Source organism: Crassostrea angulata, chromosome 8, assembly GCF_025612915.1.
Source record: "Crassostrea angulata isolate pt1a10 chromosome 8, ASM2561291v2, whole genome shotgun sequence".
Taxonomy (NCBI): domain Eukaryota; kingdom Metazoa; phylum Mollusca; class Bivalvia; order Ostreida; family Ostreidae; genus Magallana; species Magallana angulata.
In genome coordinates, this window is record NC_069118.1 from 46,650,049 (window position 1) to 46,666,459 (window position 16,411).

Sequence of the window (16,411 nt, forward strand, 5' to 3'; positions counted from 1 at the left end):
TAAGAAAAAAAATAATTAAAACAAGATAATGACCCTAAGTATATTTTAAAGAAATTATATGAATACTGGTTTAAATTAGATATAAACTATATGTTCCTACAGCATCAGCTTATAGTAAGTGTCAAAGGAGATAAAAACTCATATAGGAATGAGCGAGTCATACTTAAAATTTAAAAAGAATAGTTATAGACTTTATGAAGATGATCTGATTATAATTAGATTTGTATCGATGGTGCACATGCGTCTATTGTTTTAAAATTACTACAGAATGAAGTCCAAGCAATGTGTAACGGTTTACCATTAAGTTTTTAATTGTCTTTGTTATCTATAAAGTGTTTGAGCTTGGCCCATCACAGTAACTGTTTGTATGGGTTTTATTACACAATGTGAAAAAATATCATGTCTCGCTTTTCTTATTTTACTAAGCAATGACAGCTTCATGTAAATTGGTAATTACAAGTTCTGGCCCCAGGATCAAGAAGCTGTCCTAGACTTAAGTTGGAATTCGTATGCATTATATTAGTTTCATCATAGCAAACGAACAAAATTTGAAATATATATTACATGTAGGATTGTTTCCTTAAATTGTTGCTACCTGCACATTTTAAATGTAATTCTTTGATTTATAAGCCCTTGTAGGTGGTCGTAACTTTGACTTATTTTTATAATATATTTGATGATCATGGAGCCATTACTCATGAAAATCATATTTATACATGTCATGTGATCAAAATATTTTTACGGTTTTACGGTGTACAACAAAATTCAAATCATGTCTTTCGCCGTTTTCCATGACATTAAGGTGATTTCGATCAAGTAGAGAATGCTGTGTGTCTTACGTGATGTTCATGTAAACCGCGGCAAGACTGTCCGTGTTAACTCGTTTAACAAGCATTAATCATTAAACCAATAATATTTTGTTTACTAAAAGTAAAGATAATTATTGTTATTAATTATAACAAATGTAAAACGTAAGAAATATTTATCCAATTAGAATAATTCTACTTTAATGAAATTCACTCATTATTAATGAAAAAGATAACATAATTTGAAAGATTTTAATTTTGAGAAAAAATGAAAAAATCCATATGGTTTTTCTTCGCATCGTTTGGTTAATAAATGTAAATGTTTCATCATAGTATTAATGACTCAGTATATATACATATAATTATATATATATATATATATATAGAGAGAGAGAGAGAGAGAGAGAGAGAGAGAGAGAGAGAGAGAGGGAGAGAGAGAAATATTACCGATTAGACCCAACCTAACAGAAAGTTAACCCCAACTAACCCCTTGGTTTACTTTCTTGGTTTCTCTGGGTTTACAAGAGTGAACCCAGAATAAACCCAGAGTAAACCCCAAGTAAACCGAGAGTAGACACTGATTAAACCCCGAACAGAAGTAAACCTTGAAAGCAGACGGTACAAGTGTATTCGGAATATACAAGGGGCAGGAATTACAGGGAGTAGGATGATAAGATTAATACAGGTCTGCTTAACACTTCAGTGCGTATAGTTGAAACCAAAAGCAGTTTTCGAGTAACCCAAAGTAAACCCCGAGTAAACCCAAAGTAAACCCCGAGTTGACCAAAATCATAAAAAGGTAAACCCAAAGTAAACCCACAAAGAAAACCCGGGGTTTAGTTAGGGTTTACTCTGGTGTTTGGTTGGGTCTGATCGGATTGGGTTTACCTTTTTATAATTTTGGTCAACTCGGGGTTTACTTTGGGTTTACTCGGGGTTTACTTTGGGTTACTCGAAAACTGCTTTTGGCTTCAACTATACGCACTGAAGTGTTAAGCAGACCTGTATTAATCTTATCATCCTACTCCCTGTAATTCCTGCCCCTTGTATATTCCGAATACACTTGTACCGTCTGCTTTCAAGGTTTACTTCTGTTCGGGGTTTAATCAGTGTCTACTCTCGGTTTACTTGGGGTTTACTCTGGGTTTATTCTGGGTTCACTCTTGTAAACCCAGAGAAACCAATAAAGTAAACCAAGGGGTTAGTTGGGGTTAACTTTCTGTTAGGTTGGGTCTAATCGGTAATATTTCTCTCTCTCCCTCTCTCTCTCTCTCTCTCTCTCTCTCTCTCTCTCTATATATATATATATATATATATATATATATATAATTATATGTATATATACTGAGTCATTAATACTATGATGAAACATTTACATTTATTAACCAAACGATGCGAAGAAAAACCATATGGATTTTTTCATTTTTTCTCAAAATTAAAATCTTTCAAATTATGTTATCTTTTTCATTAATAATGAGTGAATTTCATTAAAGTAGAATTATTCTAATTGGATAAATATTTCTTACGTTTTACATTTGTTATAATTAATAACAATAATTATCTTTACTTTTAGTAAACAAAATATTATTGGTTTAATGATTAATGCTTGTTAAACGAGTTAACACGGACAGTCTTGCCGCGGTTTACATGAACATCACGTAAGACACACAGCATTCTCTACTTGATCGAAATCACCTTAATGTCATGGAAAACGGCGAAAGACATGATTTGAATTTTGTTGTACACCGTAAAACCGTAAAAATATTTTGATCACATGACATGTATAAATATGATTTTCATGAGTAATGGCTCCATGATCATCAAATATATTATAAAAATAAGTCAAAGTTACGACCACCTACAAGGGCTTATAAATCAAAGAATTACATTTAAAATGTGCAGGTAGCAACAAATTAAGGAAACAATCCTACATGTAATATATATTTCAAATTTTGTTCGTTTGCTATGATGAAACTAATATAATGCATACGAATTCCAACTTAAGTCTAGGACAGCTTCTTGATCCTGGGGCCAGAACTTGTAATTACCAATTTACATGAAGCTGTCATTGCTTAGTAAAATAAGACAAGCGAGACATGATATTTTTTCACATTGTGTAATAAAACCCATACAAACAGTTACTGTGATGGGCCAAGCTCAAACACTTTATAGATAACAAAGACAATTAAAAACTTAATGGTAAACCGTTACACATTGCTTGGACTTCATTCTGTAGTAATTTTAAAACAATAGACGCATGTGCACCATCGATACAAATCTAATTATAATCAGATCATCTTCATAAAGTCTATAACTATTCTTTTTAAATTTTAAGTATGACTCGCTCATTCCTATATGAGTTTTTATCTCCTTTGACACTTACTATAAGCTGATGCTGTAGGAACATATAGTTTATATCTAATTTAAACCAGTATTCATATAATTTCTTTAAAATATACTTAGGGTCATTATCTTGTTTTAATTATTTTTTTTCTTAACTATAACACTCAATAACTGTAAGAACACGCTTGTCTTTTACCTCACATCTAAAAACATTTGTAAATTCAAACCCTGACGCGATTGAGTTTCACCAAACGCTGCTAGTGAGTGGTTTAATTTAATTTGGAGAAGATTTAAAAAAGTAATTAATTTTATAAAACTCATTGACATATTATTGAAAAAAGGGATATATGAAATAAAAACTGGTTTTGTTAAAATGTTTTATTTATTTTATTGTTAGAAAATAACACGAAAAAAAAGTATATCCATTACTTACATTCATGCAAGTGGGTTCCCTTAAACTAATGGGTTGAGGGAAGCGGCGATATTGCTTATACCCAATGTACGAATAACATCCACTAAAACATTATGAATAAAACAACGAAAATTAATTATAGTTCATAAACACAACCGCACATATGTGAATAACAAAATAATTAGGTTATCGTAAGTTTCTATCTGTACTTTGAAAGATGGAAAATGCTTTTGCCATAACTGTGAAGTAAACGCATCATTAATTATCACGACTCACAAATTTGAAACATAAAAAAGCTTTCCAAATTGCATGATGATGCATTAAAATATAATCAATTCACTGTAATCCTAAAAATAATTCTAAAATATTTTCTACATTAAGGTTTACAAATCGAAAAAAAATCAATATTGAAAATATAAAATCCCTTATAACTTAGGAGACTAACCATTGAGTTTTAATGGCATATTCGGAAAATACCTTTTTATAAATAAAGTATATAAGATACTTAATAACATAAATACAAATACTAAAAATTTTAAAGGTAGTGTATTTAGTTAACAAAATAGAAGATGCAAATTAAATGAAATCTTGTTGCGAGCAACGAGTATATTTTGTTTTTGAGAAGGTTTTTAAACTTTAACTTTTAACCCTTATGGGTTCTTATTATTTAGTCAAGGCACATAGTTTGTACAATTAAGGTCAATATCTAGTAAATGATTCAAGACTGTTTTTTTGGTGCTAGAACTATTATGACGTCATAATTAATTGGTGAATTTGTTTCCCTTATTTTACGGCTTGAAAGGAATTATGTAGAAAATAAAACAATATTTTGACCTTCTATATTAAATCACGGGATAAGTTATCCCGGTACCTATATTCTATTTGACATCATTTTAAAGAGGAGGTCAAGAGCTTGTATAATGCCGTTTTTGGAGAGAGTGTAGGCATTCTAGATATATTTCATTAGTCAAAAATGGACAAAACTCTGAAATTTGTTACTTTTATCCTTCATATTTCATAGAAAATTATTGTTTAAAACATGATTTTTCATTGTGTTTACCAAAAAACCAAGCCCCAGTACACACTATGAAACAAAGATTTTGTTATGTAGCATCATTAAAAGAGTTTATATCTTGAATTTCATAAACCTGTAGGCACCTTTCATTTACTAGATCTTGACCTTAATAAAATCTAGAATTTACACTATCCTAGTTGATTTGTTTGCATAGAAATCTTTAAATGCGTTTACATCGCACAACGTTCGCTCTGAATCGTGCGACATTCGTACGAGTACTTTTTTTACAGCGAATGTTGAGGAAACAGTTTACAAACCATATCTATTTTTTTTCGGCCGCACGAAAATTTTGTCGGTTCTGCTCATGCGCCAATTAAGAAAGGGGCGTAATACAGCTGAAGTTGTTTTAGTTTGCCTTAATGACACTTTTGAAAATATTAAGAATATTAACCAAGACAAAATAAGGTAAGCCTTTTAAAACAAAATAAGATGATTAAGTAGAGCTAAAAGAACGTATCGAGAAATATTCTAACAAATGCAAAGGGTCGGCTTTATTTGGATCTTAACAAGGAAACATAATCTTTTGTTATACTGGTATAAGATTATTTTTTTATTTGTGCAGGAATTTACAATAAACGGAAAACAAACAATAGAGTTCAAAGACAGAGATCTCGAGTTTTTAGCAGCGACTGGTGCCGGAGAGGGAATGGATTTTTATGACGTCAAAGATGTTGTAGTAAACTACCAATGTGCAGGTACATGTAATTGGCATTTGAGATTAAACGTACTAGTTCTATGCATTATTTTTTGTAGATATCAATAGGCACACTGTAATGGTATTTTGTTAAAGTTAAGAGTTATTTTAATCATATAGCAATAAAGAAATTGAAGCATATATTTTGTACACAAGCATCTTAGAAAAGAGAAATGCTCTTGTTTTATGACTTCATTTGGAATTTTCAATGACAATTACTTAAATATATATATTTATTTTAAATATGTGCCTGCAGCTGTCTTCTACAATTACGTAAAAGTTTATATTATGTTCCTGAAAGTGTTTCTTTACAAAAAGTTATATGGAGAAAAATGTGTCATTTTAAAGTATGTTCAATACTTATTTGGGAATAAAATATATGGTTTCAGTTATTTCTCGTTCATGAAAACGAGATAAAAAAAGAACAAACACGTTTGCTTGGTATACATTTTCAGGAACTTTCAAAAGGTTTTAGTAAAGATTATTACTAAAAGAAACCGACTCCATTGAATTATCAAATAAAGTTGATATAAGATTTCTAATATTTTATAAATCGCCTTATTGAATGTGAAAACTATTTTGCTAGGATGAGTCTAACATGTTCTAAAGTCAACCAACTAACTAATCAGAAGGAGGTTTAAACACTGTTTCAGAAATGAATATGAAAAACCGAAATTTGCAGGGTTATTTTTCAAATGAGAACTGAAAGAGTATACATTTATTTTTTAATAACTTAAAGCCACTGTTAAAACATCCACATTATTTTTTCCATCAGCACACTGTAAGAATCCTCCCAAGTGCATCAACGGGGGATTTGTGAACCATAACTGTGTGTGTTACTGTCCTAGGGGATACACCGGAAAAACATGCGAAACTGTGATCACTGACGATGGTAGGTCAAAATTATAGCATTTAATAGTATACATTTATTGCCTGATAACGAGTGAGGTATAAAAATTTATTCCTCTAGTAAAAATCGTATTTCCCTCGGGTGTTGCCCTCGGGAAATATGATTTTTTCATGGGGGAATAAATATTCATATCTCCCTCACTATCATGCAATAAATTGTTTATTATACCGAACGACTGGTTATCATTTAGAATACATCACGTTTCAATTGTTTTCAAAATCTTGTAAAGCAAAAACATAGTATATGTTTATCGGGTTATTTCTATGTTAGTTTTCTGATACGAAAGGGATTTAAAATCCTGATAGAATCCGATATATTTTTTGATTGATTGTTTGATGATATTATCGTATGCTCATCCTCGGGATTATCATACTCGGTTTCTTGCATATATATTATACAATACAAGAAAACAATGCTGTCTCTAGTAGCTTTTTACCCGATTTATGTTTTAAAATCTAAAAAGCGGATGTTACCGATGTGCTTTATTTGATTAAAACACAATACTTCAGTTGTTTGAGCATTGGACTTACCAGTATTCATTTTGTGTATATATATATATATATATATATATATATATATATATATATATATATATATATATATATATATATATATATACATATAATCTCATTGATGTGATGCCTTGTCTCGGTGAGCTGTGTAATTTGTGCCTTGTCTCGGTGAGCTGTGTAATTTGTGATTAACTAAGGTTAATTTTCTGCAGATGTTTTACGCAAGTGGATCGATTTTGATACCAATCAGTTTGCATAACTTCGTACTCACAGATAAATGAATCAGCTTTTTGTTACATGTAGCATACAGAAAGCAGAATACCACCTTTGCTATGACTGATTTTCTGACATCATCTTTACAGGTTGTGGTGGAATGGTTTACGTTTTTCCTGGTAGTGATGACTTTGTAATATCGCCAGGATATCCTGTCTCTTATCCACTTGGGATAAATTGTCGTTGGGGTGTAAAGGTTTGACTTATGCTTAGTTAAAGTTATAGTTGCCTTATTTACAAACGGTAAGATAGAAATTCATTCTTCTTGAAAAACTATTTATCTTTATGTAAAGTAGTTTTTTATCAGATCACCACTTTATGTAAAGTAATTTTTCATTAGATCACCACTTTATATAGAGTAGTTTTTCATTAGATCACCACTTTATGTAAAGTAGTTTTTCATTAGATCACCAATTTATGTAAAGTAGTTTTTCATTAGAACACCACTTTATATAAAGTAGTTTTTCATTAGATCACCACTTTATGAAAAGTAGTTTTTCATTAGGTCACAAATTTATGATAGTTTTCTCATCTCTTTGACAAACTTTAACATATCTATGGTAACCAAACACCTAAAATGTCGTCTAGATTTAATTTTGCGATTCGTTGTTTTACTTACGTTAAAATACACAGCGTTTTATATTTAATATATCGTTTGTAATGTTAGGTAATAATTGGTCTACTTGTGCGTTGTTAAAATTCATCTTCAAATTAAGATGATCCTACGTAGCTACATGTAGAATAGAAATCGTTGGTCTTAATGAGAGTTAAACATGTACAACTACACAAACATGAATGCATGATTATGCCTTTTGATTAGCTGTGTGGTGATATTATAATGAAGTATGGGGAAAAGTGAACAATCAAAGTATAGCTTATGAATTAGTTGAATGTCAAACATACACACTATTAACCACATCTATAAGTTGGTTATATGTTATGATTAAAAATTCTTTTATCAACCCTTGTTTACATCATTCTTTGTAAGCTAAATGCCGAAATGCCTGCCGCATAATGATATAGATATAAATGTGTTATGCGTGGTTAGTGAATCATATGTCGGCTGTGTTGGAGATGATTTGTGTTCGGTTCTTTTTTCAAAGAAAGTCAATTGACAACGCAGGGTTACTTAATGTGGTACATGAAATAATTATATATATTTTTTTACTGGGTCATCAAAAAAACATGCTTATAGCTGTACATGAACAATTAAAAATACCAGTTTTTTTTTACACCAATCACAAGTGCTTATTTCCTATGTCTGAAATAAAGTTTTTTTTACATTTTTTACACAGTTCTTTTAAAGAATTAAAGAAATAAGTGAGATACGAATTCGACACATTACTGTACAGATGTAGCTAGGAATATTCAAATTAATAAATCGTTTACATTAATTACAATGTTGTGATGAAAAATTAAGAATAAGCGGGAAAATCTTTAATTACAGGCCCCAGATGGATGGTTCTTACGTTTGACGGTCGAAGATCTCCATCTTCCTGCCAACGGTTTGAACAGATGCTACCATTGGTTAGAAATACAATACAACCTCCCTGGGCAAACGGGGATTAAGTAAGGGATAATTTGATTTGGCCTTTGGTTGTTTTTTTATTATATACGATAATGCTAGACGCAGTATAAATTACATTGAAATCACTAACGCCGTGTTATGCATTTTTTTAAACATGACAGAATATTTTTGTAAATATTATAAATGTGTGCGGCTGTAAAGTTTATATATTTTTAAAGTATTTGTAAGACTAAAATAAAAATTGGTATTTTTCAAAACTCTTCTCAAAATCCCATCGGCCAGACAAGCTTTTACTTGTGTGGAGACATTTTCTGGTAGTGCATATTCAGGTTTGCTTGAATCATGCATTATGAAGGTACAATGGGGTCACAATTGGTGGTCGAGTTTTAACAATTAAGATTACAAAATCTTCTTCTCGAAAACGAATTGTCTAGAAAATATGTAAATTGCATGGAAGCATCCTAAGGTAATGTAGATTCAAGTTTCTTCGCGTCAATATCATAAGGGGTAGGTTGGGGATACACGGAGTCGAATTTTTACATTGGAGTATAGGCCTACGTGTAGAGGTAAAATCGTTCAAGGTATTCCTATGACCATTTGGCCGGAAAAGCTGTAACATGCGTGGAAGCATCCTCGGGTAATGAACCTTCAAGTTTATTCAAATCCTGTCTCGTAAAGAAAGAGTGTAGCCACAATGGGAGTTGACGTTTTACAAAAAAATAAAATAGAACAATCATTTAAACCATTCTCTCAAACAACTTATTGACCAGAAAATCTGTATTATGTTTGGAATCCCCTTTAGGTTGTAGTGTATATCAAGTTTGTTTCAGCAAATTGATCCATTGGGTAGAGTGGGGCACGATGTGGTGAAATTTTTTTACATTGGAATAAATCGAGAAAAAAAATCTTTAAAATTCTTATTCTATAAAATTGAAACATTAAAACAAGCTCAGTGTTTAACTTATACAAGATGTGGAGAACATTTGAAAACCTTTATGCACAAGATAAACGCTACTTATCCATCAATATATTTTGTATTTGATACTTTAATAACATTCTAGACCTTTTTCTGATAAGTTATGCATACCATTGCTCAGATGAGCGTATATTCCCTGTGCCTCTTGTTTTATTTAATGATTGGTTTTTTTTTCAAATCAAGAATGAATGAACTGCGAAATCACAAAGTGTCATTTATCAGCAATAATTAAGATAAATTATTCAGGAATATTACTACTGATGGGTATGTATCAGAGATTAGTGATTGACCATGCAGACTCCTAAAAATAATTACATCGGCAAATAAATTGTTTTGTTTCTTATCTATTTAGACGTTGTGGGGATATGAGTGGTGACCAGTGGACTGGATCCAAGGATAGTCCAAACTTCATGACCCTCACATTTAACAGCAAATTTGTTCAGGACAGACCCGCCAAGAAAGGCTTCAGACTAAGATTTAACGCCATCGAAAAGAATGGTAATTCATATCCGCTGTCTTTATGTAGTAACGAACTATTAGCGGTGTCAAATTTGTGCGACGGAAAATTAGTTCTTCTGGCCGCTGGGAAGTGCTTTTTTCAAGTAAAGTACTGTTAAATTCATTGTTGGTGCTACATAATGTGATATGTTTACAGTGTGACCGATTTTAATGACTAAAACGAAATAGATGTTTACTCTCAAATGCATAATTCAGTGTTTTGGTACATGTATCTCTTAATAAACATATTTTATCCATCGTATGATGGGTAAAATATTAAACTTTGTTTTTAGAAATTACTTTTGTACGAGGTACATGTATATCATGTGTCACATTACTAAAGTCTTTTACACTTGATTTTTTTTTTACAGATACAATACCTTGTCAATCGAACCCCTGTTTAAATGGAGGAACCTGCAACAGAAATGGAAAATCATTCACCTGTACCTGTCTGTCAGCGTACACAGGTACCAGGTGTGAAGATGAAGGTAACCAATTACCTAAGGTTTGATACACACACATATAATCAACTGATCTAAATAAAAGCGGTTCCATATGGTTTCTTTCATTTTCCATTACAGTACCATTAAATATATATGGGAAATCCAAGTGATGAATAGAATTTAGTATTTTGAAACTTATTATAAAATATAGAAAGAATTAACTGTAGAAAATTGGTAATGCAAGAGTATATCTGTATCTACAATTCATTTTAATATTCATACACACACCATACGACTGTAGCAGTGTTCATGTCTTGTATAGTCAATGCTAGGTTGTCCATTTTTATGTCACTGCTTAAAGCTATTTTCAATTTTTGACATATCGTCCATTGCATATATAATGTATATGTTACTCTATTTGTGAAGTTTGTGATCAAAAACAAAACGAGCTAAAATATATTTACATTTCGTCCAAAAAAGTGACTGATATCGAAAATACATTCAATGAAATTTATTTTCAGTGTGCATGTATTAGGACATTAAAAACATCTAAAATGAAAATGGTGTATATAGAGGTTTATCCTTTCTTTCTAAAAATGCAAGGTATATAAAAAATTATTAAATGCAGGAAATCATTTCATCAAATATTGTTCTATATGCTTAATATTATCATTTGCAAATATGATCATATATTCCCTTAAATATGAACGTAAAGATTACTTTAAAAACAGTCATTTCTGTCTGAAGTTTCATTACATCACAACGATTACTGCACGCACTCATCGTTTGACGGTTTCACTATTGTCCACAGAAACACGGTAAAATTAATAATGCTGGAGGATTTGGCATTTGCCTTTCTAAAACGTCAGTCCGGATCAGACCCAACCAAACACAAAAGTAAATCCTAACAAAACGCCAGGTTTACTTTGAGTTTACTTTGGGTTTACTTTTTGAAAATGTGTGTCATGTTGGGGTTTACTTTGGATCCACTTAGGGTTAACTTAGGGTTAACTCGCGGTTTGCTTTTGGCTTTCTCTTTAAACATCTTTTATCTTATTGTCTCACTCTGTAATTACTACCACTTGTTTATTCCAAAGATACATTAAGCGTCTGTCTCATGGGTCTACTTCTGATCAGGGTCTTTGCGCTGGGTTTACTATGGGTTTACTTGGGGTTTAATCTGGGTCTGCTCAGTAAATCCCACGATAAACTGAGACTTAACCCGAAAGTTAAACCAGGGTTTAGTCTGAGTTTACTTTCTGATAGATTGGGTTTAATCGGTACTGTAAATAAAAGTAATAAAAAACAATGTTATAAAGTTAACTGGGATATGAATTTGGTTAGTACGTGATCAGATCTTTTGAGAAGCCCGTCGGGCTTCACATAACTTGATCACGTGACCAGCTTTTTTCCCCCCTTAATTTCAATATCAACAGTGAATTTATATTTTTTCATTATTAAAAGCTTTTGATGACACTTTTTGGGGTTGATTTTTATCAACTCTCTAACACATTAATTATGGCAAACCGGAAGTAAAACAGCGTTTGAACCTTAGCACAAATCATTTACGCTAACCAAAAAGTAGTACTTAAAAAAAAAAATCGATGAATCCGATGTGATGTATTAAAAAAGATAGTCAGACTTTGAATGATACGGACAATTTAGATATTTTAGATTTTAGATAGAGTTCGATTACGGCGGTAGCGTTTGGAATAAAAGACAGTCTATCAAATCAAAATATAGAACCAGTACATGCATAAACTAAACTTTATTGTTACAATTGTATTTGTTTGTTAAAAACTGCTTTGATATACTTTTCCAGAAATATTATCGATTACTGTTATATAATATACATCGTAAACTTTGCTGGCGTTAATTCTATCTTTGAATAATACACCACGTGATTAATATGGGGTTTTCTGTCTACAGTGCAGAATTCTTATTGGAAAGCCCCGAGAATTCATATTCGGAAAAAATATGTTTAATTAAATGTGAGTTCAAATAGAGCTAAGAAATTACTTGCCATGCAAAGTAACAAATTGTTGATGTATAAAAAAAAATTATAAATACTCCCGTCAGTACTTCAGTACTTTGATTTTACCATGCAGTGAACTGTAAGCGGTCGACGCTTGGTTGGGAGTACGCGTCCACTACAGCAGCAATGCTCGGCAATCGAACCTGTCAGCGTTGGAAAGATTCAATTCCCCATGGTCATAGATTCACCGCCTCATTGGGTAACCAGGAAAACTACTGTAGGAACCCTGACCGGGAGCCTAAGGGGCCGTGGTGCTTGACTACTGATCCGGCAAAGAGATGGGAGTACTGTGATATACCAACATGTGGTAAGACGGATAACGATGTTAACGGGTAACATTTTTCTATAAGTGTTCTATATGTGATAAACGAATATAATTCAGTTACCAGTTATACTTATGGAATGAACTTTTCTTTGTTTTTAAGTTGGAAAGGTTTCATGATCTTTATTTATAATATTGTATTGATTATTTAGATTTATTGTAGTGAATGAATCAAACACATTTTCTTTAAAATATAACTTGGTAGAGAACACAACTTTTCAATTCCCCAAAATATGATTTACCGATTTGAATTGTTTTTTTAATGGTTTAAAATAAATAATTTTTTTTTTGATGTGTTGCATTTAGGCACATATCATTGTGTTTTTTAACTAACTGATTTGTCAAATGTTTGTGTTATTTGGCTAAATGATTTGTCAATTTTTTTTGTTTTTTTTTTAATTATTTTGAACTCAATTCAGTAACACCACCTAATGAATGTTTGACGACTGCTGGAGGAGCAGACTATTTTGGCCATGTTAACACAACCATCAGTGGCCGTACGTGCATGCGCTGGGAGTCACAGTCTCCACATGGTCACGCCTTTTGGTTTGCCAAGGATCAAGGAAACTACTGTAGAAATCCCTATAAGGACGAGGCTGAAGGACCATGGTGCTTCACCACTGATCCTAATCAGAGATGGGAGTTTTGCAATGTCCCCTGTATGGTAGGCATTCAATAATTGTCAAAAAGCGTCTGAAATAAATTGTTACCAACTTTTTCGGGTTGTAAACTTTTAGGTGTGTTTAGGAAGCAGCTACAATCTAGGCTGTTTCGTGCATGTATTTTTCAAACTATTAATTAGCAATCCTAGAACAAAGAGATATAGAAAGAGATCAGATACATTTATTTTCGATAAACTAAGTTGTAATACAAATATTAATATACTTATGACTTCATGGTTGAAAGTAATATGTCGTGTGAATTTAAACGAAAAGCAATGTAAATATTCAATTACAAGAATCCAAAGAAATATAATTATTTTGGTAAAAGAGTAAAAATCAACAAGCATCAAGCATTCCATTGAAAGTGGAAAAAATATTTTTTGAAAAGCTGCTTGTATATTATTGATTTTAATCTACTTAACACAAAAACCCTGATAAACAATGATTTGTGTCATACAAAGGGACTGATATCCAAGGAAATTTATTTCCCTAGTTACGGGTGCACAAATCTTTGAAAATAAAACAATGATTTTACCTAAACATCTACGTAAATTATTCCTTTACATGATATTATATAGTATTTTGGTTTTTGTATTTATTATGAGACTGAGTTTTCCCAGTTTTAGGAAAAAATAAATTTTTAAAATATTTCATTGTAATTGTTGCCATGACAACAGGAAGAGAACATGCATTTAGACGCTTATCAATTTTCAAAAATTGCACATCTTTATCACTTTATATGCAAAATCTACCACTGCTGGAAAAATGAATTATGTATTTCTGTTAGTGATCATCTGTACTATATATATGCAAAATAAAATCCATAGGCAACGTTGAGGGAAAAAAGTTGTACAAGGTTTAAAAGTATATCAAATTTGCATTTTAAGCTTTTACACAGGGGTAAAGGTAACATTCAAACCAGGTATTATTAAATTGAATACATCATATTGTACCTTATTTTTAAAATATTCCATGGTTAAAGATGCACAATAAGTCAAATTTTCTATTTTATAAAGTTGTTTTTTAATGACATTTTAAGGATCATTCATTTTATCTAAAATTAGAAAACATGCACACACGGACGTAAAGGCAAATATAAGGTAAAATACTAATTTCATTTATAAATGAGGTATTTTACTCCTCAATGTGGTTGAATCATAAATTTAGTGAACATCTGTATACAAAACAATCATTTAAAATGTATTGTACCAAGAAAAACAAGGGAAGGAGGTCAGGCTTTAACCTCTGAGTTCATTTTATTTGACTTTTTTGTACTTAAAGTGCAATTCTCAACATAATGAAATATGACTTAGATATTCTTGTCAAAACATTTAAACAATAACATCATATACCAATATTGTTTTTCATTATATAAGTACTATAATGATGGTCAGAGTGAATATATAAAATAAATATATATATATCATATATATTTTGTTAAAGTTGCATCTTTCCTGACCTTTTTGTACTTAAAATTAGCCAACTTTTAATTTAAGTGTGATTTGAAATAAAAGCTTTCTTAATGTTTAGATTTCTTATGATTTCAATGCAGTTTTCTAAATATTTTTTTTTTTTAATTCATAAATAAAATATCATATATCAATGTTTAGAAAGAGGGCTTTAAATGTACAATTCTTACAAAAATGGCTTAAAATATTCCAGGTTTTTTCTTTGTATTTGAAGCAGTTAACACTGAAAGTCTATTACCATTAAAGCTCTCTGAAGGGTGCGTAATTATTTAAAATGACCTCAGTTTAGAAGAAAGACATGCTCTTCATCTCTATATGTAATATTGAATCTCCAGTCTACTCTAGCATGTCTAGGAGATTTCAAGTTGTTCTGATAAAATCAAACACCAATAAGATTATTTTTTCGGAGGGGGGGGGTGGAAGTCCATCATAATTCATTTTTCAATATGTATATTTAAGAAAAAACATTGCTGCATGAAAAAGTATGTGAAGAGAATGATGTTTTTCAAAAAGTGAAGGTCAGAAAAAGAAATCAAGGAGGTAACTTATTCCTCAGAAGGCAAAATATCCAATTTAGATGTTCATCTGATTATCATAAAGATTTTATAGTTGAACACAGTCACCAATAGTTTCCTTCTTTCAGTGATATCAGCCCAAATCGTATTTGGATGTAACAATAACAAATAAATGACAATAATTATTTCAGTTCAATTGGTCATATCCACCCCCTCCCAGCACCCACTCATGCAGGAATTTCACATAAGAAAAAGTGTCTCAAAAGAATAATTCAATCAACAATATGTTTATGCTTCCTTTAAGAACTGATGTACTAAGCCACATTTAAAATGAGTTCTCTCCATCTCCCTTATCGATCAGTAATTAAACTTTTTTGTCCTTAAGATGGGGAAATATGTTTTCTTCAAAATCTAATAATCAATTGTTTTACATAAAATTGAATTGGTCTTCAAAAAATTTAAATGATTTAATTTGTAATTAAAATCAAGGTAATTCAGAGAAATGTTTTGACAGTCAGATGATATAGATCGTACAGTAGCCTTAATATCAATATGTGAATTGTTGGTTTATATTCATATGCATGAATTTATTTCCTATTTAGTCTTGGTTTTGTCAATGTGATCAGGGCAGTTCAAATAGCTTGACATAAACCTGTATTACTGCTTTTACTGCAGAACTTGCTGAATGCTCTATCTAACATGGATTTCCTTCTTTATTTAACAATATAAAGTAAACACAAATAAAAAAAATCTTATGAATATCAACTTTAATTTTTACCATCATTTTTTTTTTGTACATTTATTCAAGATGAAATATTTTTCACTGAAAATAATTTAACAACTCAAATGATCAAGTGATAATAAATCATAATGCATCAGCATTGACATATGAACACATGTTATTTTCAAAAGTAGACAGAGTATAAGTCAGGCACACA

At 31.0% G+C, this 16,411-nt stretch overlaps 1 pseudogene; it reads left to right on the top strand.

Annotated features, from left to right (window-relative positions):
- Nucleotides 1-13,506, top strand: part of LOC128161021 (uncharacterized) — a 29,144-nt pseudogene extending 15,638 nt beyond the window's left edge.
- Nucleotides 13,507-16,411: the final 2,905 nt, after the last annotated feature.